General features: G+C 46.0%; 1 non-coding gene across 1 annotated transcript; it reads right to left on the reverse strand.

Annotated features, from left to right (window-relative positions):
- Positions 1-17,848: 17,848 nt before the first annotated feature.
- trnal-cag lies at positions 17,849-17,931 on the reverse strand. Its single transcript has one exon. It is a non-coding gene; the product is annotated as a tRNA-Leu (tRNA).
- Positions 17,932-26,302: the final 8,371 nt, after the last annotated feature.

The following is a 26,302-nucleotide window of genomic DNA, read 5'->3' on the forward strand; positions in this document are numbered from 1 at the left end:
TAAGCCGTTCGGCACAGTTTGTTTTGTTTCGTTTAGATTAGAAATACAGTAAGGGAAAAAATGACACTCGACCACCGGGTCCACGCCGATCATAGCCCACCCGTTCACACCAGTTCGATGCCGTCCCACATTCGTATGCAGTCCCTGCACACGAAGGGAAATGTACAGATCCCAATTAATCTACAATCTGCGCGTCTTTCGGGTGTGATAATGGCATTTAAGAGGCTCTTGGACAAGCAGATTGATATACATGGAGTGACACGAACTACATTTGGCAGATGAGGGTTGGTCTTGGTATCATGAACGGCACAGACGTTGGAGGCCGAACGAACAGTCCCTGTGTTGTCTGTTCTATGCTTTATATTCCCTCTTCCCGTACCTTTCTTGCAATGCTATGCGAGACCCTAAACACGTGCTGGCAGATATTTTAGGTGTAAGAGGTGATCCTACCCAAACACGTGAGGAGCCTGACAAGGTAGATGCGGAGTGTTCAAGAAGGAACTGCAGATGCTGGAAAATCGAAGGTACACAGACATGCTTGAGAAACTCAGCGGGTGCAGCAACATCTATGGAGCGAAGGAAATGGGTGACGTTTCGGGCCGAAACCCTTCTTCAGACTGATAGATGCGGTGGATGCGGAGTTGTGTTCACGACGCGACACTTTCCAACGAAGGTGCATTGTTACAAAATACGCTGCCGGTCTTGCAAAAGGACCTATATTTCTATCCGCGTTCGAATTTGATTCTTGTTTACCGCAGTCTCACTTCTTGTCGGCCATATAAACGTTTCAGCAGAGCCCAGCGAATGTCTGTAATTTTCCGCTCATGAGACTCGTGCTTATTGGAGGTTTTAGTGGGAGACACTAAATGTTGGCGTAACTCAGTTGGACAGGCAGCATCTATGGAGAAGGAATGGGTGACATTTCGGGTCCAGAACCTTCTTCATATTGATGTCAGGGGATTGGGCGAGAGAAAGATAGAATGTAGTAGGAGACAGTAAGACTGGTGGGAGAACTTGGAAAGGCGAGGGGATGGAGAGGCAACGCAAGGGCTATTTGAAATTAGAGAAGTCAATTTTCATACCGCTGGGTTGTAAACTGATGTGCTGTTCTTCCAATTAGAGCATCGCGTCACACTGACAATGGAGAGGCCCAGGACAGAAAGGTCCAATACGGAATGGGAGGGGGAGTTGAAGTGCTGAGCAACCCGGAGATCAGGTAAGTTGAGACGGACTGAGCGGAGATGTTCAGCGAAACGATCGCGAGCGTGCGCTTGGTCTCGCTGATGTAGAGAAGTTGACAAGTGGAGCAGTTGATACAGATTCGAGGAGGTGCAAGTGAACTTCTGCTTCATCTGGAAAGACTGTTTGGGTCATTGGATGGAGTCGAAGGGGGGAGGTAATGGGACAGGTGTTGAATCTCCTGCGGTCGCAGGGGAAAGTACCTGGGGATGGCGTGGATTGGGTGGGAAGGGACGAGCTAACCAGGGAGTTTCAGAGGGTACGCTCTCTGCGGAAAGCAGGAAAGGACAGAGATGGGAAGATGTGGCCAGTAGTGGGTTCACGTTGGAGGTGGCGAAAATACCATACCAGGGCATCGGAGATGTCCTCCTTCTTTAGGAAACGAGGTTTCCCCTCTTCTATTATAGATGAGGCTCAGTTCCGTTCAGTTCCGTTTTATTTGTCATATGTAAGTTAACACAGGGTCAACGGTACAATGAAATGTTTTTGACAAGACAACGGGTCACCTCAGCAATGACAGTAAAAGGATAAAATTAAGGTAAAAAAAGATAAGATAAAAGTAACATTGGTCGGTAAAAGACAATAAAATATATACAATAATCAACATATATGATGTGTGTATGAGTACAGAAGCCTGATGGCATAATGATAAAAACTGTTCTTAAGTCTGTTGGTACGTGCAGCCATGCACCTATATCGTCTGCCTGAAGGCAACAAGGAGAACCGTCTGCGTGCTGGGAGGCTATGGTCCTTGATGATGATGTGTGCCTTCCGCAGGCACCGCAGGTGGAAAATGTCCTGAATGGCCGGGAGACAGATGCCAATGATGTGCTGTACCGCCTTCACCGGTCACACCAAGGCCCTGTACAACTGGAGGTTCTACTGCAGTTGTACAGGGTCTTGGTGAGACCACACCTGGAGTATTGCGTACGGTTTTGGTCTCCTAATCTGAGGAAAGACATTCTTGCCATAGAAGGTGTACAGAGAAGGTTCACCAGACTGATTCCTAGGATGTCAGGACTTTCATATGAAGAAAGACTGGATAGACTTACAGAAACGTACAATATTCTTAAGGGGTTGGACAGGCTAGATGCAGGAAGATTGTTCCCGATGTTGGGGAAGTCCAGAACAAGGGGTCACAATTTAAGGATAAGTGGGAAGTATTTTAGGACCGAGATGAGAAAAACATTTTTCACACAGAGTGTTGAACCTGTGGAATTCTCTGCCACAGAAGGTAGTTGAGGCCAGTTCATTGGCTATATTTAAGAGGGTGTTAGATGTAGCCCTTGTGGCCCTTGTGGTATGGAGAGAAGGCAGGTACAGGATACTGAGTTGGATGATCAGCCATGATCATATCATGGTCCACGGGCTGAATCGTCGCGGAACGCGGACTGAGGAATTAAGCCCCCGATGAAAGTAGTTTAATTCACTCGCGGGATCGCAACATCGGAGGCTTGGACTGCCTCGGCGCAGAGGGAGAGCAAGGAGGGAAGAGACAATTACTTGGGAATTTAAACTGTGTTGAGTGTTTGTTTTGTTATTATTCTATGTTATGACTGCAGGCTAAACCATTTCGTTGCACTGAAAAGTGCAATGACAATAAAATTGAATCCAATCCAATCCAATATTGAATGGCGGTGCAGGCTCGAAGGGCCGAATGACCAACTCCTGCACCTATTTTCTATGTTTCTATGTTTCACCACTCTCTGTAGTGATTTGCGGCTGTGGGCAGAACAGTTCCCGTACAAAACTGTGATGAAGCCCGTCAGCAGACCGACGACGGTACAGCAGACTCTCACAAGGGTCTCCTCGATATACCGCAGCTGCGTTCTTGCTCCCCCTTCCCCTGTTCATAACAAGGACAGAGATCCCTTGTCCTCAACTTCCACCGTATCAGGCGTCGCATACAGCATAAAATCCTCCAATATTTTCGCCATCTCCAAAGTGATCTCACTACTGCCCATATGTTGCCATCTCCACCCCTTTCTGCTTCCGCGAATTAGCGGTCCACGGGCTGAATCATCGCGGAACGCGGACTAAGGAATTAAGCCCCCGATGTAAGTAGTATAATTCACTCGCTTTTCCTCCGATCCGCCAGTGTGACGACGAAAAAGCCATTTGTTGTCTCCCGAGTGGCGGCCCGACGAGATTAAGGTCAGTCTCGCAAATACTAGTAGTTGAATATTATGTCAGTTCTGAGGGTCAGTAACAGAGCTGTTGAGGATCAGAAACATAAGGTTACTGAGGGTTGATATTTGGTCAGTACTGAGGGTCAGTAACTTAGAATTACTGAGGGTATTTGGTCCATAATTTAAAGTTAATGAGGGTCAGTACTGAGGCAAACTTTATTTTAATTAAAAGGTCAGTACTGAGGTAAAAGGTCAGTATTAAAAGACAGTATTGAGGGCCAGTACTGAGGAACAATTAGTAAATTCCTTTAAAAGTCGGTACTGAGGTAAAAATGTTTAATAACGTGTAACTACGCGTTCGTGATATTCTAAATTTGTATGATATCAATGATAACTTCCAGCATTCCTCTGCTTTAAATGTAAAGTGTTAAAGTCCAATACTTTCATTAACGTTTGTCTGATTTTGTTCTTGCATTGTTAACTGCTTAACCCCTTAAGGAGATAATGTTGCTTTAAGAAGTTGTGTGTGGGGCCCCGTCTATCTTGCTGTGTGGAAATAATTATTGTGTGGATATCTTTGGCCGAAATGGCAAATTGTTTAGTTATCACAACTGATTCCAGGAGTCCCTTACAAATACTGCGTGATAAATATCGTGACGAATCAACACAATTTAGTTGTGTCAGGTAGATTAAATAATAAATTGGGGAGCGAATTGTGGCCTCTGGGGGGGGGGGGGGGGGGGGGGGCTAGAACCCTGAAAGGTGTAAAATCGGCTATTTTGTAAATATAGTAGAAGTATTACTGCCAAGGAGCATATCAGTCTTTGGAAAGAACATTGTCAGGATCAAAAATAAGCCACAATGGTGGCCAATTGGCAGGAAAATGCTCCAAAATGGGAATAAAACTTATGGAGGGAGGAATGACCAAATCTGTAGATTTACTGGAAGAAGGATACGCTCATAAGAAACGACAGAAAAAGGAGTCCAGAAGGACCCCGGGTGAGTTAGAGGTGGATAAGAAAAAGGATTTCAAAATCCAATGGTTGGCCTTGGTCTGACAGAGGGAGGCGACGAGGATTTGGAGGACTGGGAAAGTAGAACCCGTACTAGTATGTACTTCCCATACCCGAACGAGATAATGGCCATATTGAGCCAGAGGCCAGATAGAAAGAAGGCACCCGCCTCATTTGTAAGCTTCCTCCGAACCATTATACGTGTCTATAATTCCAATTCCAGAGACTTGTGGCCCTGGTGCAACAAGTCCTAACCCCAGTAGAACACGCGAGATTCCTAACAAACTTGGGGTCATGATGCGCGCGCCAATCTGGTTGCCCAGAGACCGGCCCTGGAGGATGCAATCATTACCGCCCTGACTACCACTCTGCAAAAACCTAGTGACATCTCCTGGATAGTCTTGGATACTGGACCCCGGAAAGGAGAGGGGGCAGAAGCATTTTTGAAAGGGTTTTCGGAGATATACATCGTTCAGTCGGGGGATACTAACTATCGAAATGAGCGAATATACCCCAGCATTATGCTATTCTGATAAATTGTCTCCCACCACTGTCACAGAGGCAATAAAAACTAACAACATGGACTGGCCTGAAAATAGTCCGAGTCAAATGGCCCGCCAATCCACATGCAACACGCCCATCCTCGCAGTCCCCAAGACAGGCAAACCGAATCAGTATAGATTGGTCCAGGATTTGCGGTCTATTTATGCTATAGTAGAGCCACTCCACGCACTGGTGCCGAATCCTCCCCATATTCTGACACAAATTCCGGCACATGCAAAGGTCTTCTCAATAGTGGACCTACAGCATGCATTATTTTCCCCTGCCCCTGCACCAGGTCAGTCAGTACCTCTTCGCCTTCACCTACAACGGACAACAGTACATATGGATCGGTTGCCCCAAGGGTTCGTAAATTCCCCAACGTTATTCTCCAGGTGTATCCAACGACAGCTGCAGACATTAAGCTTTCGACGTTGCTCCACCCTCGTCCATTACGCGAATGATGTACTTGTAGCCAGTCAGGATGAACCATGCAACCGCGAAGATACCGCTCAGTTACTGAATCAGCTGTCAGCACTGGGATATGTAGTTTCCCAATCAAAAGCACTGGTAGCCTAACATAAGGTAAAGTTCCTCGGTGTGGTTCCATCAGCAACACAGCGGAGTCTGAAGAACAGCCGGGTCGAGCCCATCTGCAAATTCCCCGTATCACGGGAGGGGAAGCAGATGAGGCAGTGGCTCGGCATGGTGAAATATTGTCGGCAATAGATGCCCAACATTGCTCTAGAAACTAAACAATTGACGCCACGCGCCAGTATTGAGTGTGAGTTTCGACTATCCGAGGAAGCTCAAGAAGCCTTTGAAAATCTGAAAAGATCTGTCACATGCACCAGTATTAGGAAGGCCACTCTATGACCGACCGTTCCAGTTGTACTGCACATTTCTCGTTGATATTCCACTGCGGTCCTTACTCAGAAACCTGGAGACAAACATCGACCGGTGACCTATTACTCCTCGAAACTTGATCCAGTAGCACGGGGACATCCCATATCTACACAGATTTTGACTGCGATCCACAACAGCTTCTGATCGGCTGCCAATTTGTCTCCACAACAAGACACAACTGTATATAGTTCTCACTCAGTTGCTGCCCTGCTGGGACAGTTGCAGACTCAACGCCTCACTACGGGCCGCATGAATAAATACGAGATATACCTGTTGAACAACCGCAAATTGCCATTAAAGTATTAAACCACCATCAATCCAGCATCCTTTCTCGCCAAACCACCGGAGGAACAAAAGGAGTTAGGGCATGATTGCCTATTAGGCAGCCAACCAACAGTGTTTTATTTTCATTTAATTCCTATTAATTGGGGGGGGGGGGTGGGTAATTAGTTGGTTAATTGTACCATGGTGGGGGAAACTTTTTATCTATTTCCTCGTCGTGGAGATACTTTTCACATTGTCTCTGGCTGCACTGCGACAACTAGGATCTGGTCTATTTGTTGCCTTCACCATGCATCCACTGCTGGAACTCCAACCGCCCCGACCGGCTGGCTTTGCCAGAGTTTTACATCAGAAATCCCCAAGGAACTGAGGAGGAAATACAAGGGATGCCGGTCGGGAATGAAACGACGCACGGTATAAAAGAGATACAAGCCATACTTGCCTTCCGTCACAATGGGGAATGTGAGATGGATGGCTAACAAGATGGACGCGCAAGAGGGAGCACCGTGAGAGCTGTGTGATGTGTTTCACGGCAACATGACTCCACTAGTTCATCCCTGATTTCAAAGCGAATGTGGACGGCTTTCATACTGTTCGGGCGGACAGGGACTGCAGAGAGAGTGGCAAGTGTAAAGGTGGTGGATTTGCTATTTTCGAAAACAACAAATGGCGCAACCCATCACGGTTAAGGAGCGTGTGTGTAACATGGACATTTAACTGACCGCTGTGGGTCTTGTGTATGCTATATGCCGAGGAAATACTAACACGCCGTTGTGATGATGTCTACATGCCTCAGTCCGCCAACCCGCTGTGCACGTGTGACCTCATCCACACACGGACCACCAGGGGCGCCGGAGCGATCGCTGCCCTGCCGGCAGTCTGTTCGGCTTTTCACTCTTTTTTGTTATTTCTTAGTTTGTTAAAAGTTTTGTTTTAATGTTCTTCGGTTTGTTTTATGTTGGGGGAGGGGAGAGGGGGGAGGGGGGAGGGGATCGGGGGAAACGTTTTTTCAGGTTCTTACCTTCCCGGAGATGTGATCAATTTTCGGATCACATTCTCCGGGCTCTGCGACCTACCATCGATGGAGCTGGAAGCCTCCTCGGACTGTCGTGAGCCCCACCGCAGGGCTTGGACTTAATTTCGGAGCTGATCCCTTGCCTGGGGTGGCTCCCACCGCGACCACCGCGGAATCACCACCAAGGGCTCGCAGTCTCGGGTGAGGCCGAGTCGGGAGCTCCAACGCCGTGGAAGGTTCGACCAGCCCCGACGCGAGGTTCGATCGTCCAGCGCGGGGGAGCTGACATCCCCCCGATGCAGGAGCAGGTCGCCTCGACGCAGAGGGCACGAACGCCGCCGGCTTCGGGAGTTATGATCAGCCCGTCAACGTTCAAGGTACCAACAAAGATAGTGATCGCTATGATGTCAGCAATGAACATGGGATCAAAATCGCTGTTATAAATTGTCGCAGTATAAGAGGAAAATGTGCGGTGATCAATTCATTTATTGGAACTGAAAAGCCTGATATCCTTATCGGGTCTGAATCTTGGCTGGACCCATCAATCAAATCTGCTGAGATTTTCCCTCCTCACCTCCAAATTTTTAGAAAGGACAGAAACACGCATGCGGGCGGTGTCTTCGTTGGAGTTAACAATATAATTCCCTGTTTTGAAAGAACAGACTTAGACAGCGACTCTGAGCAAATCTGGTGTCAAGCTATACTCGAGAGTCAGTCGTTACAGATCGGAAGATTTTACCGACCACCTGACATGAAAACTGAGCCTCTTTTAGATCTTGGGTTAAACATCTCCAAAATTAACGCCTCGTCACGCTCTGCACTTATCATCCTGGGGGCGATTTCAATGTCCCGGGTGTAGATTGGTCTGACCGCATACAAAGCGAACCAAAAGGGGCTCTCCAGGAAGCACTAGCTGACCTTACTCTGGAAAATCACCTGTCCCAAAAAGTCACTTTCCCTACCAGGGGTGATGAGACAAGTGGCACCGAAAATACTTTAGATTTATTGTTCACTTCACACCCAGATTTAATTTCGGAAGTTTCATCGTGTGCTGGAATTAGCGATCATTATATTATCCAAGCAAAACTGCACTTAAAGCTTAAAGTCCCTTCAAAACCACCGCGTAAAATTTCCCTCTGGAAAAAAGTGAACAGCGAGGAATTTAAAGGCTTAGCAAAAAAACTAGGAAAAGATGTCTTCAACTTGCAACCAGATAAAAGAATGCTGGAGAAACTCAGCGGGTGCAGAATTTTTGTGTACCTTCGATTTTCCAGCATCTGCAGTTCCTTCTTGAACATCAGATAAAAGATCCGAAATTACAACTGGGTGTGGCTGAGAAACTCCTTAAATAATGCTGTTACAAATCATGTTCCTTAAAAACTCATTAAGGGCCGTATGCGTCCTCCTTGGTTTTCGGCAAAACTGAAACGTCTCTGCAGTAAGAAAGAGAAGGCTTATATCCGTGCCAAAAAAAAGGGTACAAAACTGGACTGGGACAATTTTCCTAGAGTGCGAAAGCAAGTCGATCGTGCAATTAGGAGTGCTCATAGACAACATGTTTCTTCTATTCTTGGGGGAGAGCAACATAAGGCTTTTTGGAGATATGTGAAATCCACACGGACAGACAACACTGGTGTCCAGATGCTTAAAGTGAACAACTGTCTGATCACTGAGGACCAGGCGAAAGCAGAAGCTCTTGCAAACCAATTTCAACACCTTTTCACCCGGGAAAATGTGGAGCCTTCATCATTTCCAGCCCTACCGCCCAGTATGCTGATATGCCTGCTATTAAAATTGAGGTTGAAGGTGTCAAGAAGTTATTGCTCAACATCAACACCACAAAAGCAATTGGACCAGATCAGATACAGAATCAAGCCCTCAAGATCGCAGCCGAAGAACTGGCTCCAGTTTTGCAGTCCATTTTCCAACAATCGCTTGACTCAGGTGATGTTCCGCTGGATTGGAGGAAGGCTAACATCACTCCTCTCTTTAAGAAGGGTTCAACCACCAACCCAGCGAATTAACATCCTGTTTCGTTAACAAGTACTTGCTGCAAATTGCTGGAGCATTTAATTGATAGTAATCTGATGCGACACGTGAGCAAACATAACATTCTTGCTGACAACCAACATGCATTTAGGAGGCATAGATTATGCGAGTCTCAGTTTATCCTGACGACAAATGACCCAGCCAAGCACCTTGATGGTAACGTCATCACATATTTAGTTGTGCTGGACGTTTCTAAAGCATTTGATGTCATCCCACACCAGAGACTACTTCGGAAGCTTGACTTCTATGGTGTTCGTTCCAACACGAAACGACGGATTTCCAGTTTCCTGACAAAACGTCTTCAGCGTGTGTGTGTGAACGGAAAGAGCTCCAATTGGCATCCAGTGTTGAGTGGCACACCACAGGGCACAGTACTTGGCCCACACCTATTTTTGCTTTTCAAAAATGACATCCATGAAAAAGTCGCAAGTACGACCAGACATTTCGCTGATGATTGTTTGCTGTACCGTCCAATAATCAGCCGATGATGAAGATGCTCTCCAAAAGGATCTCGATACTATGGTTGAGTGGTCACAACAATGGGACATGCAGTTCAACCCTTCCAAATGTGAAACTATGCGTGTCACCAGAAAGAGAAATCCAGGCGAAACATCTTACAAGACACTTGGTACCACCCTTGAAGAATCCAAACAAACCAAGTATCTCGGCATCAAATTGCAGAATGATCTGCGTTGGAATGGTCAGACTCATCATGCAACGGTGAAAGCAACAGGTGTCCTAAACCTTCTGAGGCGCAACTTTCATCATTGTTCAACTTCTGTCAAGGAGAAGCTATACTTCACCCTCGTTAGACCTCATTTGGACTACGCAGTTGCAGCATGTGACCCATACACAAATAAAAACATTTCTTCCATCGAACGTGTCCAAAGGCAGGCAGCTCGATTTGTTACTAACACCTATGAGAGAGAAGCGAGTGTCACCAAACTTCTGAATTCTCTGGGGTGGAACCCTCTCCAAGACAGACGTGAAGCTCACCGTTTGACCTGTTTTTACAAAATGTTAAATGGTCAGCCCGACATAGACTACAAGACCTACACCAAACCCAAACCAATTAGGAGCAGACGAGGGCATTCGATCAAATGTGTGATCCCAGCTACAAAGACAGATGCGTACAGCAATTCGTTCTTCCCCCGCACAATTAAAGCATGGAATAATCTCCACCCAACTATAGTTACCCAACCAGATGCAACTAAATTTAAAGTAGCTCTTTCTTCCCAATAACCATTTCCGGCTTAAGCCCTCCCTTCACCACCTCCAGTTTAAATTCCATTTGGAATATTTTGGAGGACCAAGAAACCAAGAACCAAGAACCAAGGAAGAGGAGGAGAGGGGGCAGAATGGGGGAGAGGAGGGGATGGGGAGAGGATGGAGGAGGGGGGAGAGGGAAGTGGGAGCGGAGAGGGGTGAAGGGGAAGATGAGGGGGGGTGGATGGAGGGGGGGTAGCAGCGGGCAGCGGGCAGGGGGCAGCAGGGAGAGGGCAGCGGGGAGCGGGCATCAACCAAAGGAGGAGGGAGGGGTGGGGGTGACGACAGTCGCAGCGCGAGCAAGGCAGCGCAGACTTCAAAGTTTGACAGATTTTTGAATATTTCGATTAATAACTCGAGAAATAAAGCATGACATTTTCAGAAAATGCGATTTTGGACTCCAGGGGGGAAATCTCGACCAGAATATGTAAATGTTTTACCGTTAGCGTGTCGTTTTTTTCCGAGAAGAAGTGATTATACACAAACAAATGCAAACACTAACAAATACACACATGAACAAGCACACGCAATCCAAGATCAGACTTTTATTAGTTACTAGACCAAGTGGGACCCGTTGGGTCCCGTCGCTTAAAGCGTGGTTGCAGAGGGGGGCGGCCTGCGGCAGACACACACTAGCCTATCGGCCAGAGGCACTAACGCCGCTGGTGATGAAGTTCTTTGAGAGGTTGATCATGGAGCAAATCAACTCCTACCTCGACAAAAACCTGGACCCACTGCATTTCGCTTGCCGCCACAACAGATCAACGGTGGATGCGATCTCGCTGACCCTCCACTCCGCTCTGGACCACTTGGACAACAAAAACTCATATGTCAGGCTGTTATTCATCGATTACAGCTCGGCATTTAACACAGTCATCCCCTCCAAGCTGGTTACCAAACTGGCAGAACTGGGTCTCTGCGCATCCCTCTGCAATTGGATCCTCGACTTCCTCATCCACAGACCACAGCCTGTTCGTATCGGTGGAAATGTGTCAGCCTCGATAACAATCAGCACGGGAGCACCTCAAGGCTGCGTGCTCAGCCCCCTGCTGTACTAACTCTATACTCATGACTGCGTAGCCGGTCACAGTGCGAACTCCATCATCAATTTCGCTGACGACACCACTGTTGTGGGACGTATCACTGATGGGGATGAGTCAGAGCATAGAAGAGAGATCGAGCAACTGTCCATATGGTGCCAGCACAATAACCTGGCCCTCAACATCAGCAAAAGCAAGGAACTGATTGTGGACTTTGGAAGGTGTAGGAGGGGAACCCACAGTCCCGTTTATATCAACGGGTCGATGGTTGAAAGGGTCAAGAGCTTCAAATTCCTGGGCGTGCACATCTCTGAAGATCTTTCCTGGTCCGAGAACACGGATGCTATTATTAAGAAAGCTCATCAGCGCCTCTACTTCCTGAGAAGATTACAGAGAGTCGGTTTGTCAAGGAGGACTCGCTCTAACGTCTACAGGTGCACAGTAGAGAGCATGCTGACCGGTTGCATCGTGGCTTGGTTCGGCAACCTGAGCGCCCTGGAGAGGAAAAGACTACAAAAAGTAGTAAACACTGGCCAGTCCATTATCGGCTCTGACCTTCCTTCCATCGAGGAGATTTATCGCAGTTGCTGACTCAAAAGGTCTGGCAGTATCATCAAAACCCCACAACATCCTAGCCACACACTCATCTCCCTGCTACCTTCAGGTAGAAGGTACATGAGCCTGAAGACTGCAACAACCAGGTTCAGGAATAGCTGCTTCCCCACAGCCATCAGGCTATTAAACCTGGCTCGGACAAAACGTTGATTATTAATAACCAATTATCTGTCATTTGCACTTGATCATTTTATTTATTCATGTGTGTATATATTTATATTATGGTATATGGACACATTGATCTGTTTTGTAGTAAATGCCTACTATGTTCTGTGTGCTGAAGCAAAGCAAGAATTTCATTGTCCATTCAGGGACACATGACAATAAACTCACTGGAACTTGAACTCACACACACACTAACAATCCCCATTGATATTATATTAATATTATTCATTCGCATCTTTTACCCCATCCCCGCCCTATCCACCCATGCATAACCCCTAACTCACACGCGCGTCAGGAGATGGAGGGGGAGGGGGATTAGAGAGAGAGGGGGAAGAGACACAGGGAGAGGGGCAGAGACACAGAGAGGGGCAGAGACACAGGTCGTGGGGCAGAGACTCAGAGAGAGGGGCAGATACTCAGAGAGAGGGGCAGAGACTCAGAGAGAGGGGCAGAGAGAGAGAGAGAGGGGGGCAGATAGATAGGGGCAGAGAGAGAGGCGCAGAGAGAGAGGGGCAGAGAGAAAGGGCGCAGAGACAGAGAGGCAGAGAGAGCGAATGGGGCAGAGAAAGAGAGAGATGGGCAGAGAGAGAGGGAAAAGAGAGAGGGGGAGCAGAGAGTGATGAGGGGGGCAGAGGGGGGAGAAAGATGGGGGGAGTTGGGGGGAAAGAGAGGGCTGAAAGGTGGGAAGAGGGGGAAGAGGGGGGAATGGAGGAGAACAGAGGGGGGAGATGGGGTAGGAAGGAGGAGAGGAGGGGGAAAGATATGGGCGAAGAGGGGGGAGAGTGGAGGAAGGGGTGGACGAGGGGGGGAAGAATTGGTGAAGAGGGGGGGCGGGGGAAAAGAGGGTGGGAAGAGGGGGGGACGAGGGGGTAGGGGGGTAAGAGGGGGAGAGGGGGAGAGAGGGGGTAGAAGATGGGGAGAGAGGAGAGAGGCCGGGGGAGGGATGAGGAGGGGGAGACGAGGGGGGAGAGTAGGAGGGAGAGGAGGGGGAGAGGAGGGAGATGAGGAGGAGGGGGAGAGGAGGAAGGGAGCGGGTAGTGGGAGGCGGGCAGCGCGGCGCGCGTCAACCAAAGGACTGTTGTGTTCAGCGGCTTCAATACAGAGCCCGGGGGATGGGTCGTCAAAGGGGATGGCTGGATCCCGAACCCAATACTCCCTCGCTCCCGGCTGGCGTCTCCCGGCTGCAGGCTTCAGGCTGCAGGCTCCATGGCCTGAGTACGGGGGGGAGTGGTCGGGGGGATAACGTCACTGTAGGCGGTGAAACATAGCCCAAGCCGCTCGAAGCAGATCCATTGTGACGTCATCACGTCATCAACCAAAGCAAAGCGGGTTTTTTTTTCTAAGTTCTCTCAGATTTTTGTACATTTTGATTAATTACTCGAGAAATAAAGCATTAATTTTTCAGTCCACGGGATAAATCTCTACCAGAATATGTAAAATGTTACCGTTAGAGCATCGTTATTTCGAGCAGATGTGATTATATACACACACACACACGCATCCAAGATCAAAGTTTTATAATTATAGAGATATGATATGATTGAATCAAAATCAAGAATTATAAATTCACATTTCAAAAATCGTTTCACAATTCAGTACCGATTTTCAGTATTCCATGCTGATATTTGAGGTTGCATGCAAAATACTGATTTTCAAAAATCCAGTTTCTGTGTAGTATGTTCTATTGCATTTAAGTGGGAAATACCGATTTCCCCGTCAAAACCCTGATTTTCAGCCATCAACATATGGAAATGCGCAGTAAAACTCGTTAGCTCTGCAATTAGTCCAATCACATTGTGTTTTGTGATCTTGTTTTTGAATGATATGGAACTACGATTTGTTATAATAGTATGATAATAAAATATGTTTGAAAGCGATCATAGTAATGCAAACTATGTTTGACTTCAATTTTCATGATGGAAGTTAAAGTCGAACTAAATGTTGTATTCACATCACTATTCCGTGTTGAAATTGATGTGATGTGATGGGAAGTTGTTGGGTCAGGAGTACCATTAAGGGTGCACTGCACACACTGACAGTCTAACAGTAACAGGCAATCAAATCAACACGAAACATTTTCTAAAAAAAGGTTTTCTTCACTACAAAAACACAGTCTTTTATTTTCAGTTTTTGCATGCTCATTTATAACATTTTGCCCAACATTTTACAACAGTACAATTGATTATTAAAACAAGGACAACTTCAATTTTTGTTTTAAAAATATGTATACAACAATTACCCCAATCACCCATTCCACCCACTCATTACTCTTGACTCAACAAAAATTATTTCTGAAATATTGCTCATAGATTTGGTGCAAAAATGCTCCAAAATAAGGCTCAGAATGCACTGGAGAGCATCTAAAACCCCAGAGCATCTAAAACCCCTGGACCCCGGCCGCGAGGGACTTCGCACTCATGGTGTGCGCTGCGTGCACATTATTTTACATACATTTTTGCAATCCTGTCATGCCACCCCCCTTTTAGAAAAGCTTCGTACGGGCCTGTAAAGGAAAGGTGCTTCGGAAGATGAAAGGGCTGAAGGTCGATAAGTCACCTGGACCGGATAGACTGCTCCCTAAGGATCTGAAAAACGTGGCTTTAGACATTGTGGGGGCATGAATAGTGATATTTCAAGAATCACTAGAGTCAGGAGTGGTTCCAGATGATTGGAACATTGCCAATATTACCCCCACTGTACTAGAAGGGGAAATAAGCAGAATAGTGGGAACTATAGTCCAGGTGGTCCGACTTCAGAGTTTGGTAAGATTGTAGAGTTCGTTATAAAGAATGAGGTTACAGAGTGCTTCGAAGTTTATCATAAAATATGCCAAAGACAGCATGGTTTTTATGAAGGGGAAATCTTGGCTGACAAATGTGCTGGAATTCTTTGAAGAAGTAAATAGCAGGACAGGCAAAAGGAGAGGCAGTGGATGGTGTTTACCTAGATTTACAGAAAGCCATTGATAAAGTGCGACATGTGAGGCTGCCGAGGAAGATGAGAACCCACGGTATCAAAGGGCAGATACTAGCATGTATAACAGGTTGGCTGGATGGCAGAAGGTAGATTGGCAAGAAAGGAAACTTTTTCTGGATGGCTGCCAATGATTAGCCGAGCTCCGCAGAGTCGGTGCTGATGCAGCTGCTCTTCACGTTTTGTATTAATGATTTGGATGAGGGGATTGATGGCTTTGCAGATAAAACAATAAGAGGTGGAGGGGCAGGTAGTGTAGAGAAAGCTGAGAGTCTGCCTAATGACTTGGACACCTTGGGAGAGTGCGTGGGAAAGTGGCAGATGAAATATAGTGCAGCAAATTATGAGGTCGTGCATTTTGATGGTCGGAAAAAAGGCGTAGACTATTTAGTAAATGGGAAGAGAATCCTGAAATCGGAGGTACAATGGGACTTGGGAGTGCTGGTGTAGGATTCCTAAAAAGTTAATTTGCATATCAAATCGGCAGTCAGGAAGAAAAAAACAATGTTAGCATTTAGTTTAAGAGGGCTAGCATACAAAAAAACAGGAATGTTATGATGCGGCTGTATAAGGCGTTGGCCAGTTGGGAGAGTGTTAGACTGAGGAACTAAAGGTCCCTGGTTCAATCCCGGGTTTCAGTTGTGGTCCGATTACTTTTAATTTCGCTGATCTGTCCCTGATTTTACGCCGGAGCGTTTTGCCCGTGACACATCATTAGTTCCGCTCTCTCCGGATTTAACAATAACTTGCCTTGTTGTTTTTGTGACTACGGGCAACTGTTGAATTTCCGCTGGGTATCCCAGTTTCCGCGCCAGTCTGCCAGATATGTGATCTGGAATTACATTGACAACTATAAAACATCCCGATGTGAAAGTGCCAGAATAAATAGCTCCGTTGTGAGCGCGGGCACGTAGTGTGCAAAGACCTGTCTCTGTGCTTTCTCACTCGATCGACGGCTCTGATGGGCAACATGTCCAGCACATGTGTGACACTGTGAGAGTCAGCATATCCAAGCGTGAGGGGCAGTAGGAGTAATGACGGTGATTAATGATACTGAGCGATGATCCTCTCATGTGTAACCCAGGAGTTGTCATTGATTTCCCGCAGCGCCGAGAGAATTGCGGACAGCAGATTAACAGCATTCATATCATCAGGACTGGACCGTGTCATTCGGCTGAAGAGTATAAAACGAGATATAGATCACGTACACAAATAGGGGTAAAAATGGCAGATGGAGTTTAATCTGAGTGATTGTGAAGTGACGCCCTTTGGGTGGTCGAATGTAAGTGGAATACACACAGGTAATGGACCCTCGACAGCATTGTTATGCAGAAGGATATTGTGACCCAGCAGTCCCTGTAATTGGCAACACGAGTAAATATAGCGGTTATAAAAGGCGTATGATTGGGTCTCAGACCTTTCCCTATATATGTGGCAGCTAAGGTTCCCTTCCATTCCGCCATACTCACCATTGAGTCGTTTATATACTGTGTAGCTCCTTTGCAGTGGGCTGTCCGGAGCGCCCACAAGTATCACAAGGTCATGTGATAGGAGCAGAATTCGGCCATTGGGCCCATCTAGTCTATTCCGCCATTCAATCATGGCTGATCAATCTCTCCCTCCTCACCCCATTCTCCCACCTTCTCCCCATAACCTCTGACATCCGTAGTGTTTGAATATCATTGTATGATTTGTGCCTCGCTATATAGTCATAACCTTACCAGGTTTCCACAGAATGACAGCTGAAAGAAATTCTCACTCGGTATCGAGACTCGCTCTGGCACTATCGCACATTCCTTCCCGCCTCACAACTGAATCTCAAAGCCTTGTGTACCTATCACCAACGTTTTCTCCTTAATCCGGAGCCTTGCATGGCTCAAAATTTCCGTACAAATCTTGCGGGATCGACCTCGCCAGTAGAACCAAAGGGACATGGAAACGCAAAAGAAATGAGCTGCAGATTCTGGTTGCCAAAGAAGATTCAAATTGCAAACAGGTAGATGGGTATGATTGGAGAAGCTGTCTCGTACCGAAACGTCACCTATTCCTTTTCTCCAGTCTAACGAAGGGCCTTGACAAGAAACGTCAGCTATTCACTTTCTCCGGGTCTGAAAACAGTCTCGAAACGAAACATCATTCATTCCGTTTCTGCAGAGATACTCAGTGACCCGCTCAGTTACTGCAGCCTTTGTGTAAATCTTGGGTATGTCGGGTATATGGAGTCAGGTGGGGAGAGTAACAAGTCTTGCTAACGCGGGTGGGGGAGGGATGAAGCAGTTGAACAAGAGGCAATAGAAGCAGGTATGAGTGTTGCTGTTGACCAATTATCCCTTTCTCCTTTAGTCTTTGAGTTCATTAAACAATGCAATATACAGAATAGCATAGTACAGTGTGGAAAGTTGTGTCATGACCTAGCTCGTGGTAGCGAATGGCAAATCGAAGTTCGAGTAAGGTAGTAGGATTTGTAAAAGTCAAACGAGAGCAGTTGTGATCGTTTCAAAGGACCAAGTGTATCCCAATTCCGGGGGAATAAGCCAGAAAAACAACATTGGCGTCCAGCAGAACCAACCAAAGGTAGAACTATAGGTTCTTTGGGTAGAATTTAAAATGTGAAATTGTCAGAAGTGGGATTTGAACCCACGCCTCCAGTGGAGACTGCGACCTGAACGCAGCGCCTTAGACCGCTCGGCCATCCTGACCACAAATCATTCCTGATACGGTTAGTGTCATTACAGGAATCAATGAGGAGTCCCTGTAATTGGCAACACGAGTAAATATAGCGGTTATAAAAGGCGTATGATTGGATCTCAGACCTTCCCCTCCATATGTTGCAGCTAAGGTTCCCTTCCATTCCGCCAAACTCACCATTGAGTCGTTTATATACTGCGTAGCTCCTTTGCAGTGGGCTGTCCGGAGCGCCCACAAGTTTCACAAGATCATATGTTAGGAGCAGAATTCGGCCATTGGCCCCATCTAGTCTATTCCGCCATTCAATCATCGCTGATCAACCTCTCCCTCCTTACCCCATTCTCCCACCTTCTCCCCATAACATCTGACATCCGTATTGTTTGAATAACATTGTATGATTTGTGGCTCGCTATATAGTCATAACCTTACCAGGTTTCCACAGAATGTCAGCTGAAAGAAATTCTCACTCGGTATCGAGACTCGCTCTGGCACTATCGCACATTCCTTCCCGCCTCACAACTGAATCTCAAAGCCTTGTGTACCTATCACCAACGTTTTTTCCCTAATCCGGAGCCTTGCATTTCTCAAAATGTCCGCACAAATCTTGCGGGATCGACCTCGCCAAAGGAACATGAAAACGCAAAAGAAAGGAGCTGCGGTTTCTGGTTGATAAAGAAGATTCAAATTGCTCAGGTAACCAGCACGTTGTCTCTTCTTTTGAGAAACAGTTAATGTTTGTTACTCTCGCAGTTTGTTTCTTCTATAACCATATAACCATATAACAATTACAGCACGGAAACAGGCCATCTCGGCCCTACAAGTCCGCGCCGAACAATTTTTTTTCCCTTAGTCCCACCTGCCTGCACTCATACCATAACCCTCCATTCCCTTCTCATCCATATGCCTATCCAATTTATTCTTAAATGATACCAACGAACCTGCCGCCACCACTTCCACTGGAAGCTCATTCCACACCGCTACCACTCTCTGAGTAAAGAAGTTCCCCCTCATGTTACCCATAAACTTCTGTCCATTAATTCTGAAGTCATGTCCTCTTGTTTGAATCTTCCCTATTCTCAAAGGGAAAAGCTTGATCACATCAACTCTGTCTATCCCTCTCATCATTTTAAAGACCTCTATCAAGTCCCCCCTTAACCTTCTGCGCTCCAGAGAATAAAGACCTAACTTATTCAACCTATCTCTGTAACTTAGTTGTTGAAACCCAGGCAACATTCTAGTAAATCTCCTCTGTACTCTCTTTATCTTGTTGACATCCTTCCTATAATTGGGCGACCAAAATTGTACACCATACTCCAGATTTGGTCTCACCAATGCATTGTACAATTTTAACATTACATCCCAGCTTCTATACTCAAGGCTCTGATTTATAAAGTCTAGCATACCAAACGCTTTCTTTACCACCCTATCTATATGAGATTCCACCTTCAAGGAACTATGCACGGTTATTCCCAGATCCCTCTGTTCAACTGTATTCTTCAATTCCCTACCATGTATCATGTACGTCCTATTTTGATTTGTCCTGCCAAGGTGTAACACCTCACATTTATCAGCATTAAACTCCATCTGCCATCTTTCAGCCCATTTTTCCAAATAGCCTAAATCACTCTGTAGACTTTGGAAATCCTCTTCATTATCCACAACACCTCCTATCTTGGTATCATCTGCATACTTACTAATCCAATTTACCACCCCTTCATCCAGATCATTGATGCACATGACAAACAACAAAGGACCCAACACAGATCCCTGAGGCACCCCACTAGTCACCTGCCTCCAACCCGAGAAACAGCCATCCACCATTACCCTCTGGCTTCTCCCATTCAGCCACTGCTGAATCCATCTTGCTATTCCTGCATTTATACCCAACAGTTTAACCTTCTTAACCAACCTTCCATGAGGAACCTTGTCAAAGGCCTTACTAAAGTCCATATAGACAACATCCACTGCTTTACCCTCGTCAATTTCCCTATTAACCTCTTCAAAAAATTCAAGAAGATTAGTCAAACATGACCTTCCATGCACAAATCGATGTTGACTGTTCCTAATCAGACCCTGTTTATCCAGATGCTTATATATATTATCTCTAAGTATCTTTTCCATTAATTTGACCACCACTGAAGTCAAACTAACAGGTCTATAATTGCTAGGTTTACTCTTAGAACCCTTTTTAAACAATGGAACAACATGCGCAGTACGCCAATCCTCGTGGACTATTCCCGTTTCTAATGACATTTGAAATATTTCTGTCATAGCCCCGGCTATTTCTACACTAACTTCCCTCAATGCCCTAGGGAATATCCTGTCATGACCTGTGACTTATCCACTTATATATTTTTCAAAAGTGTCAGTACTTCTTTTACTTTGAAACTCATAGTATCCATAACTACTCTACTCGTTTCCCTTACCTCGCCTGCCGTGTACACCAGTTCGTTATTTCTGGAGATGTTGCCTAACCGCTGAATTACTCCAACAATGTATTTACTCTTCCACTTCTCCATTCAAGGACATCCGACTGCATTTGGAACGTTGTTGTGGCCTCTACCCCTCAGATCTCTTTAAAATGTTCCCCTCTCAACTTAAACATAAGCCCTCCTTTTCTAGGTTACCCTGGGGGAATAATTCTGACTACTTTTCTATTCACCTCTTCGTTAATTTATGTATTAGTTTAACTCAAACGTCTCCGTTCCGTTGAGAATAAAGGTCGTTCATGCCCCGCCCCAACCGCGCTCCACCTACTTTCTTACCCTGTCTGCTGTCACTCATTTGCTTTTGTCTCTCGAATTTATCATTCCCCCTCCGCACATAGCTCCATCTGCTCATCATCCTCCGCTCATTCCTGTCCACCTGTCATCTACGAGCCACTTTCTTAACCCTCAACCTTTTCCAATGTATGCGGGCTTTCCTCCCTTCTCTACGCTGCGTCCTGATGAATCGTCGACAATTCCTTTCTACCCACAGATGCTGCGAACTGTGCTGTTCCTCCAGCAGTTTGATTTGTTTTTGTTCCAGATGCCAACAACTGGGGTTGAGACTCTTGAAGGCGCCCATAAATAAAATGTATTATTATTATTATCATCCGTATGTCATCCTGAATAGAGTGGAGGGAGCACGCTAGGCGAATATATTATATGTTATTGTTATCTTTACATTGAAGTGAACACATTCCTTTGTATTTTCCATTTATTCGATTGAACGCTGTGTTTATCGGTTTATCCAGTTTGCTCTGAGAACTGAATAAGCCGGAGACCGCGGATGTTGGAATGTGGAGCTGACTATAAACCGCTGATGGAAATCAGTGGAGATAAAGGCCTGGCCGACGTTACCGACCTGGACCCTGAAGCCCCGAGAGGTCAGAAAGAAGGAGGAGTAAACAGAGACTAGAAAGTTGTAGTGGAAACGAATTAAGGGCAGATTATGCAGATGGGAGCAGATGGGCGTGGGGAGAGGGAGGGTAGTGACAGGAGCTGATAGTTGACAGGCGGAGCCAAAATGGTAATGGATGTTTGGCAGATGGTTGTTGGCGGAGAGGGGATGGGAAGGATGAAACAAACATGTAGATGGGTATGTTTGGAGAAGGTGGCTCGTCCCGAAACGTCACCTATTACTTTTCTCCAGTCTGAAGAAGGGCCTTGACAATAAACGTCACCTATCCTCTTTATCCGGGTCTGAAAACAGGCTCGAAACGAGACATCATTCATTCCGTTTCTGCAGAGATACTGAGTGACCCGTTCAGTTACTGCAGCATGTGTCTATATCTTGCGTATGTCGGGTATATGGAGGCAGGTGGGGAGGGTAGCAAGTCTTGCTAACGCGGGTAGGGGAGGGATGCAGCAGTTGAACAAGAGGCAATAGAAACAGGTTGTAGTGTTGCTGTTTTCCAATTATCCTTTTCTCCTTTAGTCGTTGGGTTCATTAAACAATGCGATATACAGAATAGCATAGTACAGTGTGGAAAGATGGGTCATGACCTTGCTCGTGGTAGCGAATGGCAAATCGAAGATCGATTAAGGCAGTAGGATTTGTAAAAGTCAAACGAGAGCAGTTGTGATCGTTTGGAAGGACCACGTGTATCCAAAGTCCGGGCGAGTAGGCCAGCAAGACAACATCAGCGGCCCGGCAGAACCAACCAGAGGCAGAACCATAGGATCTTTGGGTAGAAGTTAAAATGTGAAATTTTCATGATTTTATATCATATATGATTGTATGATTTGTGGCTCGCTATATAGTCATAACCTTAACAAGTTTCCATAGAATGTCAGCTGAAAGTTAGGTTACTTAGCAGTCTTGTTGTGCGTGACCCCTTGGGCAAGAGTGACCATAATATGGTTGAGTTCTTCATTAGGATGGAGAGTGACATACTTAATTCAGAAACAAGGGTTCTGAACTTAAAGAAAGGTAACTTTGAGGGTATGAGACGTGAATTGCCAAGATAGACTGACAATTGATTCCTAAAAGGTTGACGGCGGATATGCAATGGAAGGCATTTAAAGGCTGCATGGATGAACTATAACAATTGTTCATCCCAGTTTGGCAAAAGAATAAATCAGGGAAGGTAGTGCATCCGTGGATAACAAAGGAAATCAGGGGTAGTATCAAAACAACAGATGAAGCTTACAAATTAGCCAGAAAAAGCAGCCTACCAGAGGACTGGGAGAAATTCAGAGTCCAGCAGAGGAGGACCAAGGGCTTAATTAGGAACGGGGTAATAGATTATGAAAGAAAACTGGCAGGGAACATAAATACTGACTGCAAAAGTTTTTATAGATATGTGAAGAGAAAAAGATTAGTTAAAACAAATGTAGGTCCCTTGCAGTCAGAAACAGGTGAATTGGTCATGGGGAACAAGGACATGGCACACCAATTGAATAACTACTTTGGTTCTGCCTTCACTAAGGAAGACTTAATTAATCTCCCGGAAATAGCACGGGACCGGGGGTCAAATGAGATGGAGGAACTGAGTGAAATCCAGGTTAGCCGGGAAGTGGTATTAGGCAAATTGAATGGATTAAAGGCCGATAAATCCCCAGGGCCAGATAGGCTGCATCCCAGAGTACTTAGGGATGTAGCCCCAGAAATAGTGGATGCATTAGTGATAATTTTTCAAAACTCTTTAGATTCTGGAGTAGTTCCTGAGGATTGGAGGGTAGCTAATGTAACCCCACTTTTTAAAACGGGAGGGAGAGAGAAAACGGGGAATTACAGAACAGTTAGTCTAACATCGGTAGTGGGGAAACTGCTAGTCAGTTATTAAAGATGGGATAGCAGCACATTTGGAAAGTGGTGAACTCATTGGACAAAGTCAGCATGGATTTATGAAAGGTCTGACGATTCTTATAGAAATTTTCGAGGAGGTAACTAGTAGAGTGGATAAGGGAGAACCAGTGGATGTGTTATATCTGGATTTTCAGAAGGCTTTCGACAAGGTCCCACATAAGAGATTAGTATACAAACTTAAATCACATGGTATTGGAGGTTCAGTATTGATGTGGATAGAGAATTGACTGGCTGACAGCAAGCAAAGAGTAGGAATTACCGGGTCCTTTTCAGAATGGCAGGCAGTGACTAGCGGGGTACCGCAAGGCTCAGTGCTGGGGGCCCAGCTATTAACAATAGATATCAATGATTTGGACGAGGGAATTGAATGCAACATCTCCATGTTTGCGGATGACACGAAGCTGGGGGGCGGTGTTAGCTGTGAGGAGGATGCCACGAGGCTGCAAGATGACTTGGATAGGCTGGGTGAGTGGGCAAATGCATGGCAGATACAGTATAATATGGATAAATGTGAGGTTATCCACTTTGGTGGCAAAAACAGGAAAGTAGACTATTACCTGAATGGTGGCCGATTAGGAAAGGGGGATATGCAACGAGACATGGGTGTCATGGTACACCAGTCGTTGAAAGTAGGCATGCAGGTGCAGCTGGCAGTGAAGAAAGCGAATGGTATGTTAGCATTAATAGCAAAATGATTTGAGTATAGGAGCAGGGAGGTTCTACTGCAGCTGTACAGGGTCTTGGTGCGACCATACCTGGGGTATTGCGTACAATTTAGATATCCTAATCTGAGGAAAGACATTCTTGCCATAGAGGGAGTACAGAGAAGGTTCACCAGACTGATTCCTGGGATGTCAGGACTTTAATATGAAGAAAGACTGGATAGACTCGGCGTGTACTCGCTAGAATTTTGAAGATTGAGGGTGGATCTTATAGAGACTTCCAAAATTCTTAAGGGGTTGGACAGGCTAGATGCAGGAAGATTGTTCCCGATGTTGGGGAAGCCCAGAACAAGGAGTCACAGTTTAAGGATAAAGGGGAAATATTTTAGGACTGAGATGAGAAAAACATTTTTTACACAGAGTGTGGTGAAACTGTGGAATTCTCTGCCACAGAATGTAGATGCGGCCATTCATTGGCTATGTTTAAGAGGGAGTTAGATGTGGCCCTTGTGGCTAAAGGGATCAGGGGGTATGAAGAGAAAGCAGGTACAGGATACTGAGTTGGATGATCAGCCATGATCATATTGAATGGCGGTGCAGGCTCGAAGGGTCGAATGGCCTACTCCTGCACCTATTTTCTATGTTTCTATATGTCCATGAAAGAACTTCTCACTAGGTATCGAGATTCGCTCTGGCACTATCGCACATTCCTTCCCGCCTTACAACTGAATCTCAAAGCCTTGTGTATCTATCACCAACGCTTTCTCCCAATTCAGCGCCTTGCATAGCTCATAATTCCCGTACAAATCTTGCGGGATCGACCTCGCCAGTAGAATCAACGGAATATGGAAACGTAAAAGAAAGGAGCTGCGGATTCTGGTTGATAAAGAAGACTCAAATCGCTCAGGTAACCAGCACTTTGTGTCTTCTTTTGTGAAACAGTTCCTGTTTGTTACTCTCGCAGTTTGTTTCTTCTCTGGTACACCCGCCTTGTACACCAGTTCGTTGTTTCTGGAGATGATGCCTAACCGCTGAATAACTCCAGCAATTTATGTACTTCTTCCACTTCTCCATTCAATGACTCATCCGACTGCCTTTGAAACGTTGTAGTTGTATCTGTCTTCACCAACGCCTCTGCTAAGTGGCTTCTACCCCTCAGATCTTTTTTAAACGTGTTCCCCTCTCAATTTAATATGCCCTCCTATTCTAGGTTACCCTGGGGGAATAATTCTAACTACTTTTCTATCCACTTCTTCATTAATGTATGTATTAATTTAACTCAAACGTCTCCGTTCCATTGGGAATAAAGGCACTTGGTCGTTCATGCCCCTCCCCAACCGTGCTCCACCTACTTTCTTACCCTGTCTGCTGTCACTCATTTGCTTTTGTCTCTCGAATTTATCATTCCCCCTCCGCACTTAGCTCCATCTGCTTATCATCCTCCGCTCATTCCTGTCCACCTGTCATCTACCAGCAACTATCTTAACCCTCAACTTTTCCCAATGTATGCGGGCTTTCCTCCCTTCTATACGGTGCGTCCTGATGAATCGTCGACAATTCCTTTCTACCCACAGATGCTGTGAACTGTACTGATCCTCCAGCAGTTCGATTTTTTTTGTTCCAGGTGCCAACAGCTGGGGTTTATTGTGCATCCGTCCGTATGTCATCCTGAATAGAGTCAGGATGACATACGGCGAATATGTTATATGTTATTGTTATCTTTACATGGCAGTGAACATATTCCTTTGTATTTTCCATTTATTCGATTGAACGCTTTGTTTATTGGTTTCTCCAGTTTGCTCTGAGAACTGAATAAGACGGAGACCGCTGATGTTGGAATGTGGAGCTGACTTTAAACCGCTGTTGGAAATCAGTAGAGATAAAGGCCTGGCCGACGTTACCGACCTCGACCCTGAAGCCTCGAGAGGTCAGAAAGAATGAGGAGTAAACAGAGACTGGAAAGTTGTAGTGGAAACGAATTAAGGGCAGATTAGGCAGATGGGAGCAGATGGGCGTGGGGAGAGGGAGGGTAGTGACAGAAGCTGGTAGTTGACAAGCGGAGCCAAAATGGGAATGGATGTTCGGCAGATGGTTGATGACAGAGAGGGGACGGGAAGGAAGAAACAAACAGGTAAATGGGTATGTTTGGAGAAGGTGGCTCGTCCCGCAACGTCGCCTATTCCCTTTCTCCAGTCTGAAGAAGGGCCTTGACAAGAAACGTCACCTATTCCCTTTCTCCGGGTCTGAAAACAGTCTCGAAACGAGACATCATTCATTCCCTTTCTGCAGAGATACTGAGTGACCCGTTCAGTTACTGCAGCCCTTGTGTATATCTTGGGTATGTCGAGTATATGGAGTCAGGTGGGGAGAGTAGCGAGTCTTGCTAACGCGGGTGGGGGAGGGATGAAGCAGTTGAACAAGAGGC

This window comes from Amblyraja radiata, chromosome 37, assembly GCF_010909765.2.
Source record: "Amblyraja radiata isolate CabotCenter1 chromosome 37, sAmbRad1.1.pri, whole genome shotgun sequence".
Taxonomy (NCBI): Eukaryota; Metazoa; Chordata; class Chondrichthyes; order Rajiformes; family Rajidae; genus Amblyraja; species Amblyraja radiata.